This window comes from Xiphophorus couchianus, chromosome 12 (genome assembly GCF_001444195.1).
Source record: "Xiphophorus couchianus chromosome 12, X_couchianus-1.0, whole genome shotgun sequence".
Lineage (NCBI taxonomy): Eukaryota > Metazoa > Chordata > Actinopteri > Cyprinodontiformes > Poeciliidae > Xiphophorus > Xiphophorus couchianus.
Genome location: NC_040239.1, coordinates 8,868,963 through 8,880,600, shown reverse-complemented (window position 1 = coordinate 8,880,600; position 11,638 = coordinate 8,868,963).

Genomic DNA, 11,638 nt, shown 5'->3' with positions numbered 1-11,638 from the left:
CTGGTCCTTACTTGTCCTGAAGACTCTGTCTCAACAAAGTGGCTCAAGGACAACCTACTTCCAGAACTTTGTGTTTTGACAGGCTGGCTTCTCAAAGGCCTGCCCAAGCTCTACTTTGTTGGGCCAGCCTCCCGACTGACCACCTGAACTTTGCATCTCTTTTGAGCTAAATTATTTTTAAGTTTAATTACCACCAGGCAGGTTTTTTTGGGAGAGTCTAGTGTTGGATTTTGATCATTTTCAGTGTTTTCCTGTTCTTCATCAGCCACGTTTTTCAGTCTGTTCTCACCCTCCATGACTCTTTGCTGGTTTTGTTCTTAATTCTGTTGTTTCACTCATGTCTGTTTTTGTCTGATAAGGTTCACATCATTAAATCTGTTTTTTTATTTATATTTTTTATTTTTTTGCTTAAATTCAGTGTCCCATCTGCCTACCCGCACTTGGTCCTATACATTCAGTACATTGTTCCCTTCAAAGGGGTCAGAGGACTGTCTCAGACACAGGCTGCTATTAACACCAGAGCAGAGAGGTTGCATTGGTAAGAGACAGGAACTGATGTAAAGAGGCACCAGCTCATGTTCTGTCCTGGATGGATAGGAGTCCAGTTACAACGGCAGTGGGCTGAATTGTTGTAGAAACAATGGCATGCTTATCATCTGTGTGGCTGTAAAGACAGCTGTCACATCAAAACAGTGATGAGACGATAAAAGAAGCAGCTTGATTGATTTTAGAGTTTTTAATGCAGAGTAGAAAATAAAAGAAGAACTGCAGTGATTTAGATTACAGCAGCTGGATAGCTGAATATGTTCAAGGGTATGCAGTGAGAAACAATTTGTTATCGGTCAGTATTGAGGACAAGACGGCATCCTTCAGGGTCACTGACCTGGCCTAGAACTGATATGATTTATACGTGACTGATATGAAGCCTTTGCAGAACACAGAGACATTCAGTGTATTACAGAGACAAATAGAGCATTTACAGAGACATGAGGAACAAATCTGTGTTTTGTCTTCTTCTGATATACATTGTAATCTCTTTAAGACAGTCAGTCTCATTTAGCACTTGCAGTTTCATTTAGGTTTTATCTGGGTGCTTTAATGCCAATGTAGAGCAAAGGTCTATGTAGAAATCCAGGAAAAATGCTAATTTGGCATGAATGTAATAATACTTCCTATACAATCAAACAATACATTAAAATGCTCCTTTTAAGTTCTTAACATTTGCATGCTAACATTATAATATGTCAAATTCTCTGATTTAAAGCAGTGTAAAGAATTAGGTCTCAGACCTAACAATGAGGAACAATGTAAAGTAATATGTAAGAATTTTAAAAATCCTTTCTAAGCAGATTATTTTTCTAGGCATGTCTTTGTATTCTTTGCACTCCTTTAGGCTTATTGCTAATCAAAAATCTCACTACAAAGCTCCAGACATAGTATAAGGTCTAGATGAGAAGAAATTCCCAGCGTAGAGGCTCAACGTGTGGGGTTGATTTTCAGAGTTTTTTTGTTTTTTTTACAAGAATGAAGTTCTTTTATAAAGATCTTTCTAAGCATTTTATAAATTAAGAAGCTAGTTTTTGTTGTTGAGATATCTAAATCTTGGCTTCTTGACTATTACTGTTTAATGCTTTATTGTCCATTTCCACCTAAACATCACAAGCCACCATTGGTTTTTTGCTTTGTTTTTTTTTTTGTTTAGTTTTTTTGGTAAATCCAATTTTTTAAAATTCTGTTATACTTTGTGCTTTAAATTCACAATTAAAAGAGACTTTAATGGTCATTGATACTGCAGAATACATAAATGTTATTTATTTCTTGTGAAGCTGAATAGCTTTTAGGTGTTGTCGTAATCTAAGTCTTCGTCATTTAGGTTCTGTCTTGTTTGCTCTTGGGTAATTTTTTTTTTATGATTATAGACACTAAGGTTGTCCCATATTTATATCATTCCTTCTTATTGAACTTCTTAGTTTTTTGCTCATCGTGTGTCAGTGTAAGTCATCTTTCTAGAAATAGTATTTTAGTTTTATTGTAATTCAGATAAATTTCAAACACCTACATCCTTGTCATATGGTAAGGTGCAAAAGTTCAAAGACTCCTTCACCATAATGCACTGAGTGGTGCTACAATATTTTTTTGTGAGTTTCTACATGTCCATTTATTCCCTTTATGAATTCCAGGCACAAGAAAACAATGAAGTAATAAAAAGATAAAACTGCAACAAAAGACATGTACAATCTTTTAGCCCACTGGTATTTGTTCTGTCCCAGCCGGATTCACTATCAGCACCACCCCACCATAGCAGTCTTCAGTTTTGTATTTGTATTTACAGTAATCACTGGTTCAGAGTGCGCCATGAACAGGTGGGCACCCAACCATGCACACACACACTAAGGACAATTTAGAAAGACCAGTTAATATGTAAGTTATGTTTGTGGACTGTGGGAGGAAGTCCTAGAACTGCTGCATACATGAAAAAAAACTAGCAAACTCCATGCAAAAAAACCCCAAATATTTCATAAGCACTAGTTAAACTAGCACGGAAATATTTTGAGATTGTGGGGAAAAAAATACGAGCACATGGAAAATCACTGGATTTGTAAAACACAATTTATACATGTGTTTACAAACACTGATGGTTGAATAATAGTGTTTTGACTACATTTGACACTGTGACTAAGTTTTGTTATTGGTCACCACCGAGAAACTTGAGAAAGGAGGAAACAGTTGCACTTAAAGATTCAACTCTGGAAAATCAATAATAAACGTGCGTCAAGCTGAGAGGTTTCAGTGTTAGGTGTTTACACTCTAATGACATCATTATGATGATTATTGCCTGAATTGGGCAAAAGAGTGAAATTACATTGTTTTAATCCAATATTGTAATTTTATTGTTTATTGTAATTACTATTCCATTTTAGCTAAAGGATGTTACATCTCTCAGGTCTCATTTTCAACTACCGAACTTGTTTTCTCAGATCCTACATAAGTCCCTTTCAGATCCTGTTAATCTGCAGGACAGAGTTTCTTTTTTAAATTATCATTTCACAGAAATTCACAAAAATTAGTGAAACTAAACTATAGTTATTTAAAATCTTTGCTTAGCTTTGTATGGATTGTTATGAAGTCAACCAAAAGCAAGTCTTGCTTTTTGGAAAGTTGGTATATATACCAATATATATACAGTACAGACCAAAAGTTTGGACACACCTTTCTAATTCAATGGGTTTTCTTTATTTTCATGACTATTTATAAGGCAAGAAATCCCACTTATTAACCTGACAGGGCTCACCTATGAAGTGAAAACCATTTCAGGTGACGACCTCTTGAAGCTCATCAAGAAAATGCAGAGTGTGTGCAAAGTAGTAATCACAGCAAAAGGTTGCTACTTTGAAGAAACTAGAATATAAGGGGTATTTTCAGTTGTTTTACACTTTTTTGTTTAGTGCATATTTCCATGTGTTATTCATAGTTTTGATGCCTTCAGTGTGAATCTACAATGTCAATAGTCATGAAAATAAAGGAAACTCATTGAATTAAAAGGTGTGTCCAAACTTTTGGTCTGTACTGTATATCAATGAGCTTTCCAATGGAACTGCCAACACAGTTTTAATATTTCTGTTCACCACAACTCTATTATTATATTATATAATTGCAGTGGCGGGCCGTGCATTTCACGCCTAGGCCTTCAGTAGTGCTCCGTCTGAATCAATCCAACCCTCAATAACTATTTTATGGCTATAAAACTTCTATAGCTGCGACACACATAAAAAAAGCATAAAAAATAACCTGGTAAAATTGCAATATTATTTAGGAATATAGCAACATTTTACTCATCAAAAATCCTGATTATTTGTACACAAAATCCATCCTCCTTTCTTTCCTCGAGAAGATTTCAATTACTCTGTTGTGCAGATTATCATTGCGTTTCAGTTCCATGAAGTCCTTTTCTATCGCCATCGAAGCTAATGCTGAAAGTCGAGCCTGCCCTGTCGTATTTCTGGCATAAGTTTTAGTTAGTAGACTGAAAGTGGCGGACAAATCCTTTTCCCGGTTGTGACAGGCTCGCTAGCTCCGGAGTTGCCCGACCTTGAATAACAATGTCCAGCTTTTCTTGAAAAGTCCGTCTTGAAAATGGCTTTGACAGTAAATCTCCAACCAAATCCATTTCTTCTCCTCCTTCACCCATTGTGGGTTGACAAACCAGCTATTAAATCAACACAACAATATCTTTGCTTATGCTGCTCGCTACAGATGCAGTTTGCTAGCTCTGGCTAGTACACGCTTTGACTATCCAATCAGAGCGTGTGAATACGCTGACGTTACGCCTGCTAGGCGTTGGTGTCGCCAACTCAAAATCTGATTGGTTGAAGCAACAGTTTGATCGACATTTATTTTATGCTACAGGGCCCGCGGAACTGATTGTGAAGGTCTCCAGGCAGATTTCTTTGACCCTGGCAACAAATAGTGGCTGAAATATGATTGGTTAAATGCTTAAATATGAAAATACACGTCTGGAAGCAGCGCAACCAGGGGGTTTAATCAGTGTTAGTTTTATTTTTATGTCCCGTTACTACTGGTAATTACTTCTGGAACTGATTTTTAAACTTTTATGTCCCACTTTCCACTTTCATCCCCTTTTCCAAATATGGTCACTTCTGGCTCCCCCGATGTCAACATGTGCAGAACTGATACCTTAAACAAAATCAAACAGGAAACTAAAAATGTAAACATGAAGCAGGTATTAGAAAATAACACCCACTAATTCCCAGAACTATCATTTCACAAACATTTAACAAAAACACCGCATTAGCTTTCTAAACCATGTTATAATGATGTTTCAAGCAAGTCATCAAAGCTTGTGAAAAAAACTCACAAAGTAGTACATTGACTGTGCAAACATGTATTACAAGTAAGCTAATGCAGAGCTTTGCATGTGAACATCAGATCCTGGATTTCCCCTGGAAAGGGATGTTTCTGAAATCTGTAAATTACCTCCTTCGGTGAAAAGAAGTGTTTCTGAATTTTCTTGCAGTTTCTTGAATCCTTCACATGAATGAACTTTTTCAGAGGTCATGTTGTCAAGATCTTATTACCAGCTTATTGTTTTCTCAGAAGATAATATCCAGATGCAGAAATAATGTTTTTTTGGGACTTAAAGGGGATTTCTTCACAGAAAGTGTCGATAGAGAAGTTGAGCCTATAGTTTCTATAATAGCTGTCCATTCTCTCTGCTTTTGCTTTCTCTGTCATTTTGTGATGCACTTATGATTATGATTGGATGCTGTAACTCTTTAGTTAGTGAAGGGTCAATAACTATTGTTAGTTAGCCAACATCCATCCATTTTCTGTACACCCTTGTCCCTAGTGGGGTCTGGAGGGGTGCTGGTGCCTCTGTCCAGCGAACATTTCGGGTGAAAGGCAGGGTACACCCTGGACAGGTCGCCAGTCTGTCGCAGGGCATAGTTATTCAACATTAAACTCATATTATTATAACTGTAATGTGGTTTGAGTTGTTTGCGCTTGAGCTTGTAATCTGGTTATTTTTAAACAACTGACTCAACTACTGATACCTGTTGTTGTTCAACTATTTGAGGTTTTGTCAGGAGCATTTTGAAGGAGGTGCATTTGGGTTTTCTGGGTCAGAAAAACATCAACAATTATGATGACTAAATAGCTTAAAATTAAGAAATTGATTCAGTTTTCACTTACATCTTTTTACTGCATTTTAGACAATTTATTGGATCAAGAGATGAGATTTTGGTTTATATTTGACAACATTATTCCCCTCCACTGCACAAAGGTCATCTTTTGAACCTCAAATATGAATTTTATTCTTGTTCTTCCACATAATTCAACAAGACAATAATTTATGGTCCAAACAACAGCTCGGCATTCTTACATATTGTTCAGGCTGTCCTCTTGATGATACGGACAGCTCAAACCACGCACGCCATGGATGGCTGATGTCAGCAAAAATGGCACAAATGTGACACCATAACAGTGGTGTCAAGCATTGACGCACGTAAATGTGACAGTTGTCATTTGGAAAATCAGTTCCAGACAACAACCCTCCATAACAGTAAAGCTGTATAATTACGGTATAACCGCCTGTAAATATGGCATAAATTCAGATCCACTTTCCTTTCTTGCTGTTTGTGTTTTGTGTAGTTCTTATTAATATTTGGTATTCAATTTCTTGACTTCCTCTGTTCTCCACAGTAAAAGCAGATCATAATATATTGTGGAGCAGAAGTTGAACATCTGCATAATCATCACGTCACATGCAAAGCATAAATTTGATTCTCATGTCAGATTCTTCCCTTCTCGTCCAGAGAATTTCAAAAGATGAATCAATCAATCAATCTATCAAATTTTATTTGTATAGCACATTTCAGCAGCAAGGCATTTCTAAGTGCTTTACATCATATCAAACACAGAAACACAAAGTCATCAAGTGGGGGGTTCTTGCTTTTGCATCCATAAAAGGTTTACCTGTTACTTTCTCTCTGTGTTATATGAAACAAAATACCTATTGGTATTTTTATTCCCACTCATGCTCACAATCACGCAGTTTAAAACGATGTAAACAGCCTTTCAATGGGCTTCCGGCATGAGGCTCCATACAACTCTTTCACAGAATTTTGAGCAGAGCCTATCCTACTTGGAAACACAGAGAGATCATGTGACCTGGATGCTTTCAAGTCTTGCCAGAAGGCCTCAGCAGACCTCACACTTGACACATTAAATGCTGTGGCTGCCAACATCCATCACACTACAGAGAGTCTATGGAGTTCAAACTGTCTGCCTCTCTAAATATGAAATCCTTATGTTACCCCTGGGATGACGCAGTGTGACCTCCTCCCTCATTATTTGATTGCAGGATCCTAGATAACTGAATGCCAACATACCAACGTGGCAATTTGTGCACCACCTCCTTTTAATCTGCGAGGGACATGGCTCTGAAGTAATCATACAACACGTGCATATTCATGTGTTGTATGACATAGGCTGAATGCAATTTCCAAAACATGCCACATGTCTGAAGGTCATGTTTACTATTTGTTTTGCCTTTACATACTTTGTAGTTTTGCCAATCCTCTGTATAGTATAGCAATAAATAAATGAAAATGTAACCATCTTTTGAAAAAGAGACATCACTTACGCTTCTCCTGTAACAACTATTATCTTGAAGCCGTTTTCCAACTTGAAGGTCAAGACATAAATTACATTTTCTCTGTCTTTTATATGTGGAGGAGTGACAAAGAGAAATAGACTGCTGTGTTGCATCATATTTCAACCCCAGGGAAACAGGACGTTCTGGATTACGTTCCTAGATACTCTGGTCTCCTGTAGACTTGAGTAAAATTTTAAAAGTTTGTGTCACATTCATTTTAGAGAAATAATAAGTGTGCCTTCTATAAAAAGGATTTTGTAGACAGCGATTATTTAAAGATGAACATTTCTTTGTTTTGTTTTTTTCTAGTACTGCAAAAATAAATTACTTTAGGACCTTTTGCAGAGTGGAGAATGTTGTCAAAGCATGAATCATACTCACATTTCATCAAGACTTCTAAATAACTATTATTTAGTTGAAACATAAGGCAGTTGGTTCTGTTGCTTTGGAGCCAGAAGGTCCTGGGTTCAAATCCCGGCATGCTGTTTTTCTGGATGGAGTTAATATGTTCTCTCCAGTCATGTGTGGATTTTCTCTAGTTACTACACTGTTCAATAAAATTGGTCTCTAAAACTTTAGGTGTGTGTAAGCATTGTTGTGTATCTGTGTTGCCCTGTGATGGACTGGCAACTTGTCTGAGGTGTACCCCGCCTCTTGCTCAATGACTGCTGGGGATAGGTACCAGCCCCCCTGCAAGGATAAACAAGTACAGACAATGGTTGGATAGTTGAGACATCACTGGATTTAAAAAAAAAAAAAAAAGGTATTTCCTAAGATCTGTCACCCAATGATCTTTTAACTCATGCTGTACAAATGTTACTCAACCAAACTGGATGACGATAAATCCCTGCAACATCATAAGCGGGATCAACATGACAAGTACATACATGGAAGATGCATAATGATGTTGAAATGTTTGACAGAAGGACTTCACTTCCTTCTTCCTTTTTTGCCAGAAAAAAGCTAAAATAAGAGTGTATTATTTTATACACTCTTGTGTATAAGAGTGTATAATACTACTTGGAATATTGGGAAAGGATCATTAGAGCAGGTTTTGTTTTCTCAAGATCTGAAAACAGAAGTTGTATGGTAGGAGAGCGGTGCCTGGGCTTGGCTGGATGGCAGAATATAAGAGAGAATGCTACAATACATGTCTGATTATTGAGAAATAGCAACGATCCCAATGAAGGAGAAACATCAATTTGTTGTAAAACCCTGCTGTGTCATTTTTCCTGACACAAAGTTTCTGTTTTGCACCTAGAGTTCCCCTGAATTTTGGCATTTGCTTTTGAGGAACAAGCATAGGCAAGTAAAAGTAGAACCTCTTTGCAACTTTACCCTTTTTGATTGGACAAATCAATTCTTAGAATAAGTTTGTTATTCTATATATATTGAATTAAAAAATCTTAAACGTGAAAGCAGTAGCACCCTCTTCAGGGAGGAAAATATCAACCCTGTTTTATTTTAATCCACTTCTGTGGAAAATTCTTACTTTTTTTCAAAAGTCTATTGTCATCATTCCAAAGAAATCTTCTTTAGGGATCATGGCCAGCGATCAAAGATCTAGGATTATTTCTTAAATTTGTTATGAATGCAAATAGATTTTTATCAGAAATGCCTGTTATTTTAGGTTCCCCTGTGGTTTAAGTCATGAATAAAATGAATGGAGATCCAGCTGGCTGCAAATATTGGACTTTTATTAATTTGCTGCTATATTAAACTCTTTGACATGACTGGTTTTGAGAAGCAAGATAGGTAAATTATTTGGAAAATGGCCAAAATAAGTCTAGGACCCCTTGAAATCTGATGTCTGGAGTAAAGCTCAAAGACACTCAGATTCAAAGTTTTCCTTAAAATTCACCACATCATGGAAGAGGTGCCTGAATTAATTTGCTTTCATTATGTTTTAAGCACAATTCATATGTACAATGTCTTGCAAAAGTATTCACACCCCATCAAACTTTTAGATATTTTGCTGCATTATGATTGCAAACTTCAAAGCATTTTAATGGTCATTTATTTTTTTTAAAAATCAGAGCTAGGCTATAAAGCTTCAAAGCAAAAGCAATAGAAGGACAGATTGAATCAAAATGAAACCTTTTAGTCTACATGAAGGCACTAGGTGTGGGACTGTATGTCAATCTGAAAACCATCCACTCAGCAAATCCTGGTTGTGGCAGCATGATGCTGTGGGGATCATGCTCTTTCTTCAATGGGAGGAAGGGAAGATGGACAGAGCTAAATACAGACAACTACTCAAAGAGAACCTATAAGTGCTTACCAAACACTTGAAACTATGATGGAGGTTAACCCTTCAGTACTGTTTCAAAAAATGTACATCATGTGTTAAAATGTCCCCGTCAAATCCAGACCTAGATCTAATTAAGAATGTCTAGGAAGACTGAAAAACTGATATTCACAGTGTTTATGCTTTTGCTGCTTTGCAAAGAAGAAGAGGCTAAAATATCAGTGAAAGCTGGTTGATACATGTTAAAGTTTTATCAGTTAAATTACACAATAATTTTAGAACTGTGGTTCTTCCAAGGTCTGATCCCTGGAAACTGGAAACTCCCTTGAAAAGCCAGACACTGACTGACACATACTGTTATCTTTACATGAAACTGATGACATTAAGCAAACTAATATACTCCTACTCTAAATGATAACAGAGAAGTGAGTTACCAAAGCAAATTGATGCTATGGCGAGGGGGGAACACAGCCTTCCTACTTAGCCAGACTTATCAACCTCCTGCAGAGATTGTTGAGTCTCTTTCTCTGTGGAATAAGTCATCAGTTTCCAGAAATAAGGCAAATTCATGAGTATAATCACAGCCAGAAACAGGCAGGAAACACAATAGTCTGAATAAATGTAATTTCTTAATTATGTGTGGTATACATGAAAACATTCTTGCTGTGTTACTAATACTTTGGGATTTCAGTGCATGACAAGACACAGCATAAGGAAGAAGAACTATTTCACCAATCTTGTTTCTTTTTATCTAAGGAAGAAAAAAGAAAGAAAAGCGAAACTGAAAACAAATTCCTGGCAAAAAAAAGCTGATACAGCTGATTCTAATTAAATTTAAGAGAAAATCATAGATATTAAAATTTAACCACTGCATCCAGCAAAATATATTGTTTGAAATTCAATATTTTGAGTTACAGTCAAAACAGAACTGGATGCACAGGTCTTAGTTTATATTGAATTGAACTGAAAATACTTTGTTGGTCACAGGGGCAATTTACATTTCAGTACAACCTGTGCAAAGAACACATAAACAGACATTCTAGACATGACATGGGAGACAGAGGCCTGATGGAACTGCAACTGATAAACCACCGTCTGTTTACCGAATCAGTGAAAAACTCTGCTAAAAAGACTCTTTTGTGAAAGAGTTCAAATTATTAATGAGCCGTTGCAACATTCCTATGTTGAGGTGAATGAACTTTTGCCAATTTAAACTGAGTTTAGCCTGAGGCAAAGTCAGTTTGATCAGTTATTCAGGCAAAATGAAAACAGATCAAGACACACAAATGAGTAACATCTTTGGAAGCACTTTTCAGCATATAATGACTTCAAACTATTGAACCCCAACTTTTGTCTCATTCCTGCATGTTAGTGCAGATTTGAAGCTGTCCAGATGCTAACTATGAGTAAAATGTAAATATTTAATCCAACTTCTTCTCCAAGCCATTGGACCTTAGCTGTCCCATTAAGGAACTAATATTAAATGTTGTTCATATTGGTTACCATCCACCCATATATTTTTACATGGTTGAAGTGTGTTGGTACCTAATCTCCAGCAGCATTGGGCGAGAGGTGGGGTACGACCTGGACAGGTTTCTAGTCCATTATGAGGCATTACAGAGACACACAACTATGCACACACACACACACACACACCTAAGGCTGTTTGGAGAAACAACCTAAAATGGAAGAAGTCAGACGCAAGTAAACGTGCAAACTCTATGACGAAAGAGCCAGTCAGGATTTGAACCGAAAGCATTCTTGCTTTGAGGAAACATCGCTAATCATATTGTTCACTAGTGGAATAATGTTTATTAAATCAGATTTTTACAGTTTTTGTCACAAATCACCCCACTCCTCAACCTCACCTTCATCAATATTTTGATGAAGGTGAGGATCACCATCAAAATACCTTCATCAATATTTTGAAGATGAGGTTACTCTTCCTGTTTTTAAGGCAATTAAACTTTTCCACTTTTAAGTTTACATTACCCCACTTTTCTGTAGATCCAATATAGTTCAGACTGCATTCCTTAGGGAGAGGATAAGTAAAAAATGTTCAAACAGAATTAAATCTTTAAAACTACACCTTGCCCAAGTTTTCCTTGTCCAGTGGACAACCCCATGCAAAAGAGGGGCTTACACTTGAGCCAAGATAAGTCAATTCTGATAAGTAATCAGAAACTCAGTTCATGTTTCTCACTTCTCTTGCT